At 35.7% G+C, this 14,619-nt stretch overlaps 1 long non-coding RNA gene across 1 annotated transcript; it reads left to right on the forward strand.

Moving 5' to 3' along the window:
- The first annotated feature begins 486 nt into the window (after positions 1 to 486).
- On the forward strand, positions 487 to 9,301 carry LOC124172338. Its single transcript, XR_006868130.1, has 3 exons — positions 487 to 679; positions 6,576 to 6,734; positions 9,057 to 9,301. It is a non-coding gene; the product is annotated as an uncharacterized LOC124172338 (long non-coding RNA).
- Positions 9,302 to 14,619: the final 5,318 nt, after the last annotated feature.

The raw sequence follows: 14,619 nt of genomic DNA on the forward strand, positions 1-14,619 counted from the left end.
CAGTTACTAAATAGGGCGTTGAAATTTTTGTGAAATATTTGCTGTTTACTCTGCTGCTATGTGATTTCTTTTTGAGGTCTTATTTTAATGTGAGCTTATTACGCCCTTTCCCTTGATTAGGCCAATGTTTTTGCATTGGTGTACGTTACGGAAATATTCGTAACATATTGGGAATTTGGAAATCACTGAGTGCTGTGTGGATGATTTGTTTCAGGAGTGAACTGGTTTAGAGATTGAATGATGTATTGCAGTGAAAGCATGAGTATTACCATTGGGGATTTCTCGGAGTCTTCAGAAAGGAATTCCGAGGGTACCCCGTGCAGACTTTGCATGAAGAAAAATGATTATTTTCACAACATATTCACTTCAATTGTAACAAGCCAGATAACTGTAGAGGATGCCTTATATCATTTAGTCGACTTAAAAGTAAGTGATGGATTACATTTTATTGTTTCCTTAGTTCTTGTTTTATTCCATTCTAGGAACATATTTTCCACGAAAAGTCTGAAATGTCTTGCATATGGTTTCATTCCTTTCTTAGGTTGCTGTTGGAGATGGCCTGCCTGCCATTATATGTTCCCTGTGCTTGAAAAAGCTCATCGAATTCAATGATTTCAGAAATATTTGTCATAAATCGGACGCAGAACTGAGAAAATTTTCGTCTGGAAATTACGTAAGGGTGAGTTGTTATCATTTTTTTATTGGAAGCCTCGTGTGACTTCCAAATAATGTGTAATCATTCTCGCTAGCAGATATTAACTTGTTCGTGTTAATGTACCGTGTATCCCGGCCTTAATAGTTTCAATTTCATGTCAACTTTAATGTAAAATTTGGCCAAATGTTTGTATGTGTGGGATCAACAGGTATAGCAATAACTTGAAAAGGTTACTTAATCATGTACCTATTTGATGAATCATTTGCCACGACGGGCTATGTTAAATGCTGAGTGACTGCATCAAAGTATTGAATGAAAAATTTTCTAGAAAGCACTTTAATTAGAGATCAAAAGTTAATAGAGCATTAAAGGGTCTAGAAGGTTAAGATTGTGAAAAGTGCCCCCCTGTTATTTTGACAAATAAAAAATATACACTTAAAGTGCATCCAAAATTATGTGTTTCCCCAAGGTTTCAGGTCTCAGCAATGTGAAACACCCAAAAAAAAATTAAACGCGATTTTTAGTTTTTTAACCATATCTCCAGTTTTTATTTTTGTAAAATCTCTTTCTTGATTTTAAATTGCATATACTAATAATATCATCCTGTTTTTTTTAAATTTTGAACCAAGAACTAAACTTTCCATACGTTTGCAAATTTCAAAATTAAATTAGAAATTTTAGGGAACAATAGACACGCCGAAATAAATATATGTTGTTACCCTTACCTTAAAGTATAATCCTATTTTTTCATATTTTTAAAATTGGTGGAACATGGTCAAAAAAATGAATAACAGGTTTTTGCCATTTGCTTATGTGTATTCCAGGAGGATATTTGATTTGATTATTGAGAGCAACGATTGTTTTAAAGTTTCTAATATCATTGATTAAGAATTAACATTAACATAAACAATGCCTATCACACTTAGATGAATCATAATTATTGTTTATAAACACACTGTTAAACTCTTAACGTTCCGTTGGGTGCACTGGATCTGACAGGCTCAGCGCAAATGTTTTTTTTCACTTCTACGTGCCTATAGGTGGCAAAGACACTTTGTACTCATAGCAGCTGTTCGTTTTGGCACGCTTTATGTAGCCTTTCACTTTTCACATTGTGCCCTCATATCAGTAGCATAATTTAGCAAAATAATGGTAAAGTAACGCCAAATAAAAGCATTATTTGATACAATATAGCAAATTAAAAAACCCTAATCATATAGAATTTACATGCATATAATAATATTTTATTGCCTAAAGAGCATATTAAGCATATTGCCGGCCTCGGTGGCGGCGGGGTAAAGTCCTCGACTGCCAAACCTTACGTTGTGCGTTCGAGACCCGCCTGGGTATGTTACCCTTTCCCAGGGCATGGATGATTGTGATTATTAAATGTTATCAACCCCGATGTAAAGGCCGAACTGTGCTGTTTTCGGTGGTGTGTGAAATAAATAAATAAATTAAATCCCACTCTGCTGCATCGGTCTGGGGCAGGATGACAGTATGTGTAGCAGTTAAAACATAGCAAATAAGAAATCATTTATGTGTTAGACTATACTAATACAGATTCTTTAGTGTTGGAACATGTACCATGGAGCCATGTTAAGAGTAAATTATGTTATTTCACATCTGTTGTTAGGCACATTGCACATGAACACAGCAATTCCAATATTGTGCCTGACGAAAGATTAAGTTAGTCTACAAGCTTGGAGAAATACAAAGTCTGCCGAAAATGATTTTTTTCGTATCTCCTGACTCTACTTAACCATGAAGTTATCTCCGGAATTTGAGCCAACACCCTAATATTGCGAGAATATGGCTGAATTTTCGGGGAGTAGTTTTGACGAAGCGATGACACTTCATCATTGTTGATGCCAGCAATAGGTATTCTCTGATGCTTAATTTCTCAATCAGTTAACGTTAAACAATACAGACGAGTAACATGCAGCACCGAGAGAGAAAATCAGTCGGATAAATTGCTAAATAAGACGCTGGTCCCCATGAATGTTCGGCTGCACGTAAAGTCTGCATGCATATACATTGTGAGGGTTTGTCCAATTCAGTGGAAATCAGTGGGGAGTCGAAGGATCTTGCTCGTTGATGCATAGTATTTGCTGAGACAGAAAAGGAACCAAAGGCATCACATTTTGAAGGAGCATTGGTGGTGTTTGAGATTGAGAAATGTGCAATTATAATATTCCAAAGGGACCAGGCTGCTGCGCTATGCCACACAAAGTTGAGTTATGGAGGGTTCCATTTTCAAGTTGAGGAACGTGAAGAGATATGATTTCGTATTGTAAATAACTGACAGGGTTACAGATTGTGCTGTTAACGATGAGATAGTGAAAATTTTATAGTAACAATATATCTAGAGAGTTTTTTCAATTGAAAATTGATCTTTTCTATTAATAATATTATGAATATATTGTTTAATATTATTTTGTGATAAAGCTTAGCTGCTGTAACATATGGATACATTTTTAAACTGCATACCCATTTTATTTCTTGGATTTTCAAGTATGGACAGTTTTTAATTTCATCAGGAGAGTGTTACATCAAAGCAAATATATCTGCTCTAATGGAAAATCATGTCTTCAAGGAGATAAATATAGATGAAAATGTGCAAGGCATAGCATTTAATGCAAGGAAATAGTCGGACACACAAAGTTTCTTGTTACAGCTTAGTTTATAAATGAATTTTTAAGGAAATTATTGATGTGGTCATATTCAATGATATCTTTTGCCGAAATTGCTGTACTAATGTAACTAAGGCCGTTTTATTCGAGGCCCATTATTGCCCAATCTTACGTAGGTACGAAGGTGTAGTCAAAATATAAATCGTGTAAAGTGGTGTATTGCTACAAGTCATGAGAGGGTGCACTGTTGTGAGATGGCAAAATAGCCCCTGCAGTAATTGCAGGCTCAGATTCTCGCAATCTCAACAACTGTTTTGAATACTAACCTGCGCAATGATTTGCCCCATGTAAAATGGCCTTTATGCATATTCAAAAGACGATACACCAATTATCACCCTTTCTTTCATATTTGCGCAGTAATTTTAATTACATCGGGGTACATCAGTGCGCAATCTTATGTGTGTACACAGGTGCAGTCAAAATTGCATCTTCTAAATTGGTGAATTTCTTGAATGCACGAGAGAGTACACTGTTGTGAGATTGTAAAACGGCCCCGGCTCTAATTTCAGGCTCAGATTCTTGCGGTTGCAACAAATGTTTTCAATGGTACCCTGAGGAATGATTTACCTCATGTATAACGGCCCTTATCTGTATTCGAAAAGACGATTCAATTATGACTGCTTCTGCTATTTTTGTGCATTAAATTGAAAATTAAAGCTTAAAAGTGTGTTTTTAAAAAATAATTGATGAATTTAATTGCAATAGGAATTTTTTATGTTAATGGTTATTAATAATCAATAATATTACAAACTGATCGACAATAGTTGCTCTCAATAATTAAATAAAATATCCTTTTGGAACGCATACATCCAAATGGCGGAAAGCAGTTTGTCATGCTTTTGGCAGTGTTCCACCAATTTTAAAAATCTGAAAAAAATATGGTTATACTTTATCGTAGGAGTAAAAACATATGTTTGCTTGGCATATATATTGTTTTCTAAAATTTTTTTTCATTCTGAAATTTTCCATCTTTTTTCAAAATGCTTATTATTTATACGGATAAGTTTTTTGTAAATAGCTTTGTGATATAGAGAATGGTATGTGTTTTATTTTACAGATCAATTTTGTCTAATTAATTTGGAATACATGGGAAAATTGTTGGGAGTAGAGAATGAAGTGAAAAGCTTGAATGGGAAATAATTTTTTTCCAGTATATTTTATATTTTGCATTTTTATTTTGATGGCTGTCTTCGTGGGCAGTTCTGAGTGTTACTGTTGAATGACTTTGTGGAAGGAACAAGTTGTGATAGTTCCTGTAGCAAACACTGGGTCCAAGAGATACTTCATGGTGATGTCAGGTTTCTGTTTTTTCTTTGAAATTAATTATCTTAGCTTAGCGCATTATCCGTGACCAAACACCAATGTACAACACAGTGTACCACATGGTACACTATGCTAAAAATTAATCTTTTTGTTTAATTAATTTAAGTCTTTGTCTATTCAAATGGAGAAAGTTAACTTATATTGACACGTATCCAGCATTTTGATGTGGTCTATAAAGCAATGATCAAGTTATCCCTAGGAAATATGGGTTAGTTTAATGAATTCCTTAAAATATTCCATTTCAAAAGTTCATTTTTCTTATCTGGAGAAAAGCAACCTGCACATAGAAAATTTTTTAATTATGGGACTTGTTATGTACAAGATTCATGTCATAAATATTTACTGAGATAAAGAAAGCAGTTAACACAAGCATTTCGTCACACTTGAAGGAGGACCAACAGTGACTGCCAGAGTTGTGAAAATGGATTTATTTTAAATAATTTTTAAAATAACAAAGCTAGCAAATAGCCATGAATTTTATTTTTACAGGTGGTGGGTCATACCTCAAGGAATATTAGGAAAAATATTATAGCTATATTCAAATATTGCCTTAGGTCAAAATATGATGTTTTATAGAACCATATTTTTGAGGCAAGTTTTCTAAAATCTTATGAAACATGAGTTTAGAGAATTTCCTTTATCCCTTAGGATATTTGCAATTAGTTTTTGGAAACCTCATGACTTCTAGAGTAAACCTGTAAATTTTCATAGTGATTCGGATGAAAAATATGGCTAAGACAAATTATTTCCCTCGGGAGGTACAGTTGCCGCTGGAGAACGCATTCATTGATGAACTGTGGTTTCTCGCAAACTTCAAATAGTTGCAAAATAATTATTAGAGATAGCCAAGGGATATTTTACATCGCTTTATTCTTACATGGAGGGATGAAAATTGCCAAAATCAGAGTTGGTGGGGTTCATGCCTCGATGAACTGACATGGAATGACGCAATAATAATTTAAATTCCACTAATCCGGTTTCACTGCTCCGGACTCCACTCAAACGACCCTTCTTAACGAATGTCCTGCAAAAAAGTTCTGTACAAGGGGGACTGAAGAGCTTCTTTGGGCTCAGTATTGCAGCAATCCTAAGGTGAAAACTCCACCACCTGGAAAGAGTTGAAGGTTGAATGATTATGTATTTTCCAAAAAAATCTATTGTACTGATATGGCAGGTTACAGAAGAAAGTATTTTTAATGTAAGGCAGGTAAGATGATAATATCAGATATTGCTGATGGAGTATTAAGATTATAATTTGAAGGTATTTCCCTCCAGCTTTATTTCTATAGCTTCTTTTGTGAGTCAGGCTCAGCCGTAGTTGGACCCCCTGGTCGGCGCACAATAAATTGTTTGAAAAATATGTAAAAATACTGCCAAAATGCAATTTAGATACATAATTTTATTTTTACTGACACCAAAAAGAAATAATAGGAAATAATTTTACAGAAAAAGCAATGAATTTGGCTTCGATTTTGGATGATGAAACCTTCTCTCATACACCGCTGTAACACATACATTTGACCGTATACAGGCAGCAATGCAAAATATCTGCTATAATATTTCACCTCTTTCAAAAAAACATTCATCCACATTCTTCTTATAATCCACATATTCTTTCGAAATTGCTTGAACGTTTTATAAATGGGTAACTTATATAGTAAATCCAGGATTTGTTGAAAAAATGAGGTAAACATAATGCACAGGATATGAAGCTTTGAAATTAGTCAATCATAGAGAAGAAAACCTATCCAGAAAATGGTTCTAGAAAATGCTGCCAATCCGCCAATGGGTGAATAAGGGGTTCCACCTTCAGTTCACCCATGAGGCGATCCCATAAACTTTTAGTGTGGGTTTTTTGAACTTGTTGAACTTTAATACACACTGAATACCTTGTGCATTGACAGGCCCTCAAAGGTTGTGCGGAGGCAGATGGACCTGAAGGCGATCTTCAGGAGAAGCAGCAATCTCATGAAGACGATGAGGAGGAGAGCTTCTGTCTTCTGCTGGAGAGCGATTCAGATGAAGGGGATGAAGGCAGAGACAGTGATGCCGGTACCAAGGTGGTGAGTTAGGGATACTCGCTGATCGACACAGTTTTTATAGTACACTTCAGTACAACAGACTCACAGTTATCCGGGCGCACAATATCCTTGCTCGATTTTCACTCTCACTCAATATTTAATAAAATAAAATGCATTAGGAGCCGAAAATATCTGATCCGAAAGATTCGGCTCCAAAAATCAAGGATCCAATCAGAATCCGGGTCCAAAAAAAATGCTGGATCCGTCCTTCCTGAATTAAAAGCATCCCTAATCAGTGTTACTACTCAACCGTGAAAACATTAAAACCGTGACTAAGCTGCGGATTTAGTCTACCATGAAAAACCTGGAAACAGCCATGAATATCATCATAAAACGTTATAAGTCTCTCCAAATTTGTAGTAGAACTACAATTGACAGATGAAAAGAAAAATCGATATTTCGATCATGTTTCAAGGCCGAGTCACGTGCAGACACTGTCCATGCATTACACACGTGTATTCGCAGAGCAGTTATTGGTCCATGTGCCTTGACTACACATAAACCTGTGATTGGAAGACTGGTAACCGGTACAGTGATCATTAAACCTGGTGAAAAATCAGACACTTGTACACTTCCCTACCACCCTACTACTTCCATTTTTCCGCTCACAACCAGGCCCTGCATTTTAATAATGATAGGTGATGTCAGGAGAGATAGCATATTTATTGCGGCGTTTGCACTCACGGCGTCTGTCGCGTTTACTAAATTTGTAGTCAATGTTCGGCCGATGATTGTTATGTGAGCAATATTTTCACCCAAAACGGCGTATCAACAGGCGGTGAATTTGATGACAGTCAGACCATGAAAACTGGAAAAAACTGTAAATTTTATTATTTAGTTAGAGTGGGAACCCTGCTAATTAAAATCATGGCGCTATAATTGCTATTAACATCCATGCTTATTGTTCGGCAGAAAGACAGTACCATAGATGATTAGAGCAACGGAAATGCCGACTGACAGAAAAAGGAATGCGTGCAAGAAGGTAGTAAACACAGCTGACTCCCAACTATCCGGCTGCAGTTAATCCATGCTGCGGATTATCCATACATGATTTTCACTCTTGCTTAATATTTTCCGTGACCTTTAAAAAAAATTGGATACAAACTCATCGGAATAACTTCATTAATGCTAGGATACACTAAGCTTATTATTTCTGTTAGAATCTCCTTCAAAATAGAAGCAAAAGCGAGCTAGCTGCATTCACGGGAGTACCGTGTTCCTGTTTCCTAAGCCTCGCAGCACGCGACTGTGCTCTGTGATCATGGATACAAGTCCTGCAGCAATTGCAAACAGGGAAACTAGTGCGATAGGCGACTACGTGGTTAAGTGCCTGAGTTAAGAGAATTTCCAATACCCCATAGGATAGTTTTCAATTAGTTTTTGGAATCTTAACGACTTCTTTAGTGGACCTGCAAATTTTCATAAAAATCAGATAAAAACTATGGCTGAGGCAAATTATTTACCTCTGGAGGCACAATTCCTCTGGAGACCGCATTCATTGAAAAACTGCAGTTTCACCCAAACTTCAAATGGTTGTGAAAAAAGGTATTAGAGATAGCCAAGAATATTTTACTCTGTTTTATTGCTACATGGAAGGATGAAAATTACCAAGTTTCATCAAAATTCGAGTCGGTGGGTTTCAGGCCTGGATGAACTGACATGGAATGACCCAGGAGGTTTTGAAAAGGCTATCATGGGAATCCAAGGTTGGAAATAAGTCCATGCATTACAGTAGGATGAGCTAATGGTATGATGCACTCATGCGATGTGAGTAATCACATCCAACCCATCTCTCAGCAGAGCATGTTTTGTAATTTTTATGCATTTTTGTGAGTGATTTTCCCAAAATTGAATCTTTTTATCTATATTTTAAAAGACTAATAAGAATTTTGATAAATAAAACATCTAGCGGACATAATCTGCGGAAGACAAAAACTTTTTGCATGCGAGGAAGATAAGACAAAGTTAAGAATAATAATGGCAACAATATCTTAAACCAATTTAAATTACTCCTAAGTCTCAGTCATACATTCAAGCATTAGACAAATGTTCATTCACACTTTAGTATTGATTTGTTACTTGATCCTACATTTTCTTGATAAGATGAGTGTTTTTTTTTATTCTAACACTATGATAGATTTTTTTACAAAATAGTGTGTATAATGTGACACACAAGTTATGAATGTTACACAAGTGAATGTATTAGGGTGGTGTGTAGATATATATCCATGCTATAAATAGGAATCGTAATTTTTTGGTGAACCCACAAAGCTATTTCTATATATCTGTATCTCTGTGTTTAAGGAAGCTGATTGTGATCATATGCAGGCACAGGCCTCAACATCTTCCCAAGGTGAAGAGGTGGATGCTGAGGGAACAGGAGCCATTGGGATAGACCTGGACAAGGAGACTGATGCCACTGAGGTATGTATGAAATTCAAATTCAATTAAAATATTGGAAGAAAGGGATGTTTGGGAGAAATCCTCAATTTTACATTCTGTAAACATGGGCTTCTTGAGTCCAGATATTGAAACCTTTATCATTATTATCAAAAATGGCCAAACATATTTTAATCAATGCCACTTGTCACTGTTCATGGGTAATTTAAAATTGGTGTGCACGAGGCAAGGGGAGCTGATACAATATCATGCTAGTGTGTTTGTGTGTGTGTGCAATGGAGCCCGAATGGAGTGTAAGGTGTTTCTGCCTTCCTCCCATGATTCTGCGCCTTCCTGACTTTGGTGTTCTGTACATGACCAGTGAAAGGTCCACATTTTTCCCCATCCCCTCCCTCCAAACAACACTTGTGAGCAGCGAATGGATAATGACAGAATCTGCACCTCTTTCCTCTGCAAAATGAGAACATGCTTTGCCAACCCCCCTCCCCATGTTGAGGATTGAAAGAAAACACACTTCCACCTGTGTTTCCCCCACCTACTCCAACCCCAGAATAACAACCATCTCTAGGATGTGAATCTCAAGAAGACACATTGACCTCAGCTTCATAATGCGCCCAAAAGCTATGCTGGAGAGGTGAAGGCGTCTTGCCTGTCACGTGGAGGTGAAGTAGAGAGAGAAGAGAATGGTGGAAGATAGATCAAGAAGTGTGGTGAAGAAGAGGAAACAGGAGAATACAAGGGTAGATTTCCTGCACCAAGAGGAATAAAGTCAACCCACAATGCCCATAATTACATTTCTCTCATCCCAGGGTGAATGAAGATGCAGCAACCCTGACAGAAACCAGCCAAGGATATCATATCCATCCATGAGCAAGAGTCAATTAGTAAAACTGTTATCCCACATTACGCCCCCCCCCCCCCCAAGGTAAAAGGATTCACGAAGAATTCCCCTATATTCTCCAATCAAGAATAGAAGAACTATGAGATAAGAGTTCCCGTTGCCCTACAAAAATTTTCCTTTGTATTTTTTTATTATTTTGGCCCTCTCCGTAAGTGAGTATATTTTAGTATTTTGATAGAATGTATTATTGGATAGTTTTTTGGTTGATGTTGGTTTGGTCACATCATTTGTCTTTATATTCACACCAGAGTTTCATTAGAAGTGAAGATTCTTGTTTCATTTTTTAATAATTTTTAGATATCATTTGTTTTGGGTAAATTTGATTGATTTTGGTTTCTTTTCACTTGCCAGTAGTGTGCTTAAAGGAAAGATAATTGGGCAATAATTTCATGTTTTTTGTGTATTTTTCCATGCTGATTTTTTTATTCTCGGATTTTTTTATTTAGAATCTGTGTATGTAGTAAGCTCTCGTTTTTTTGTGCATGCCAGCAAGCCATCAGCAAAGAGCCCTCTCACAACGGGACCCTCCCCTTACCCCCATTTCTTCCCCTCCCCCTCTTCCCTAACCCACGGTACAGGACCACATCCCTCCAAACGAATCCTCCCACTCCCCTTTTTTCCTCCCACGTCACGTCTTCATGTGATTCGTGGTGTTGTGGCATTGCTGTCTTTGAAATACTAATTTTATATGTTTAAATTATGGTTCAAAACTAATCTATACTTAAACATATAAATTTTTTACAAAGTTAATACTTGAATGTTTTATTTTACTTGGGCTTGAGTTAACCTTAATATTGGATTACTCGACCCCAAACTGTAATACCCATAATAACTACCATTTGAGCGCAGTTTGGGTTCAATTAGGGCGACTGTTATTGCAATGAATAATTTCAAATCAACTTGCTGGCTTCAAAACATAAATTTCACTGATAAATTATTATAATAAACATTATTTAAAAAATTTCAATTTCGAAGAAGCTCTTGAAACATTACTTCCAGCAACACTGTAAAGATATTGTACAAACAAAAGTAGATTTGTATATGGCAATGTTTAGAGTCCAGCAAAAGAAAATATACACTTTATTGGTTCTGGGGCTCTATTAATATTTCCTCAAAGGGTCTAGCCAGTTAAGATGGTGAAAAGTGCCCCCTGATGTTTTGAAAAATAAAAAATATACATTTACAGTACATCCAAAATTATTTGTTTCCCTAAAGTTTCAGGCCTTTACTTTGGATAATAACCCCCAAATAATTAAAACACTATTTTTAATTTCTTAATTGTATCTCCAGTTTTAATTTTTGTAAAATCATTTCCTTGATTATAAAATGTAAATACAATTGCATTCTACCATCCTGTTTTTTCATAAGTTTTTGGCTAAAAACTAAACTTTTGTATAAGTTTGATATTTTCAAAATTAAATTTAATATTTTAGGGAACAATAGACATGCCGAAAAAATATAGGTTGTTACCCCAACTGTAAAATATATTCCAAATTTTTTTAGGTATTAAAATTGGTGCAACATGGTCAAAAACACAATTAACTGCTTTGCACCATTTGTATCTATGTAATCCAGGATGATATTTGATTTAATTGTTGAGAGCAACTATTGTTGATCAGTTTCTTATATTATTTACGAATAAAAATTAACATAAACAATGCCTATCACGTTTAGATTAATCTTAATTATTGTAAATAACCATACTGTTAAGCTTTAATTTCCTAAGTAATGCGTGAATATGACAGAAGCGGTGATAATTGGTATATTATCATTTCGAATATGTATAAGGGAAAATCATTGAGCTGGTTAGTATTAAAAACATTTGTTGAAAGTGCGAGAATCTGAACCTGCAATTTTTCAAAATATCTGGGGGCACTTTTCACTATCCTAACCTGCTGGACCCTTTGTATGGCAAGATATCATTGATTTTGGTCCACCTGCAAACATAGATCATGGGCTCCATACAGTTAACTTATCCCTTATACTCTATCTAAGTGACATATGAGTATTTCTTCCACGTGGTAGGTTGTGTCACAAACATTTTTCTTATCTTGCAGTCCTTGAAGAAATGCATTCATAATCATAGAAAAGTCTGCATTGGCTTTGGATTTTTCTTGATTTGGCAAATGGCTTGTAATCTGATTGTCTTCTATAAGAACTATTCCAACTTTCTTTCAGCCTGCCTCTAGGTTGGTTTCCAACTTCTTCTAAAACAGGTCGTAACAGTATTGAGGACTGATTATATGGAAGAACCGATCATTTTACCAGAATTAAATATCTCCAACTATGAGTAATGCCCTTCCGCTTCAATTGAGTGCCGAAGTACACCACATCCAGGGGTTGAGTGAGGTTGGATGAATTTGGGGAAAGAAAAACGAAGTGTACCTAATAGAATTGAATTACATTGGCTATGAGGTGTGATGTAAGATTGCCTGCAAATACCACCTTTTTCCCATCTTGTTGCTTATGAATTATAAGTGAGTAATTTTGACTCAGTCCTTATAAATTTTAAATTAAAAAAATTCTGCGGAGAACTTAAGTGCAAACTCGTTATGCTCTGAAGAATAATAAAAGAGGTAGTAAATTACTTGAGCCCACGACACAGAGAAGATATATCCCTACTCTGTGCCCAATGGGCTCAAGTCACCTAATTTTTTCGATAATGTGTACAAGTTGTACTTAACATCATACTGTACAGTTGGTGAGTTAGTAGAGCACAAAAATGCCTCCATTTCCTTCGATAACAGACGTCGTATGATATATATATGCAACCATATCCAGTTTTAGGCTATTCCTAATGTCTTGACAGATGAAAGTTTGCTGAGTGATATAAAAATCAAACTTATGTGTGAGTTAATTAACCAGAACTTCTGTCGATGGTGACTTTCCAAACCTCCTAGACTTGATCTGTTGTCAACCTACTGCCTATACCTCCCAGCAAAGCACTGAACTACATCGCTTTGCTGAAGTTGAGAGCTCGCAGAAAACCAAACATCATTTTTCAGTTTTTGGGGTCAAGTTGGCCAACAGGGCTTAAGTAGCCCATGTGTAAATGACTGAACCTGTTATATACTTTCAACACAGGTTTCTAAGTAGCCCAATCAATTCAAACTTGCCAACTTTGTCCCATAACTTCTACTGAAGTTCTTATGCTTTGTATCTATTTTCATAAATCTTCTTATTCTGCCTATACTCAAAGAATACCTCTTGTAACAGCTCATTACCATTGCCCAAGTGCATGGGCAACTAACTCAACATGGTGAGGATGTACTTATGTGATCTAATTACACAGCAGTGTACCACAAGAGACCCTTTCATATGGCCACAAAAGTAAAGGACCTTTTGCCCCTGAGCTTCATGTATACTCCTCCGAGACATGAGTTCAAGTATAAAATGAAACTTCTTTGTGTGGTTTAAGTTACTTCAGTCTAAATGAGTTTTTTAAGGTGCGTTCCTATCACAAGACAAGTTGATAGTTTCTTTTTATTGTTGTATACATGCATTGTATTTGGCTAATGTTTTACTAAGTAAAATAGTGTGACCTATAAATGATATCTGAGATTGGAATTGAATTAAATCAAGTGTAATATTAATATAATTGATAATAGCGCTGAAACTTGGTGGAAATCCTTTATTGTGGGAGTTGAAGAAATAAAAACTTGGCTATTTCTTTATAGTGATTTATTGTGATGAAACATGGTTTCATTACAGAGGAACATCATCAAGGTGAGGAGTAAACCTAAATATGATGTGAAAAATTCACATGAACTTGCAAACCTGCTCTTACATTAAGTGTTACAACATAGTTTTGTATTACTTTCATTAGATGTAGCGAATCTACAGAGTATCCCAAGAAAAGAAGTAGCGCATTTAGTGGAAATCACCCTTACCTAGCCAGATACACTATATCCAGTGATAAGTGTACTTTATGAACTCCTGAAAGGGTGCAGAAATCATAAGTTTTTTCTTCATTGGCAAGCATTGCAAAAAAATGGATTAGTTATGGGGTCACCTTTGTCCCCCATTCTAGCCAAAATTTATATTGATAATTTTGAAAAACTTCAGTTCTCTATTATACGTCATTACTAAGAAAAGCATAAAATGGTATCGATATGTAGACAGTGTTTTGTGAGTGATAAGGAATGCCATGACAGCTAATGCCATTTCTGAGAGTGCTCAATTCACAGGATAAACACATTCAATTTAGTATGGAGGTTGAGAAAGAAAGCATGCTAGGGAATGTTATGGGTGTAGACCACAGACTCAATTGGTTAACGTTTCTGCTGCTGGATATGATTTTTATCGTTTTTAAGGATGGCAAATCATATTTCCTTACATTTGCTGTCCTTATCTGATGATCATTGAGAATACATTTTTTATCACAATAATTACCAATTTACTTCTTGTCCACTTGGAAAATATAAGAATATCTGAGTTTATATGGTTTAAGAATTAGTTATATTTAATCACCTGCAAAGATAGTTCCAATTCCCTGTCCATTAATATTTTGGCGATTACTTTCAGCCTAATTCTTTGGAGAATGGAGAGCTGATTCAGAAACAGACA

This window comes from Ischnura elegans (assembly GCF_921293095.1).
Source record: "Ischnura elegans chromosome 13 unlocalized genomic scaffold, ioIscEleg1.1 SUPER_13_unloc_1, whole genome shotgun sequence".
In the NCBI taxonomy this organism is placed as follows: Eukaryota; Metazoa; Arthropoda; class Insecta; order Odonata; family Coenagrionidae; genus Ischnura; species Ischnura elegans.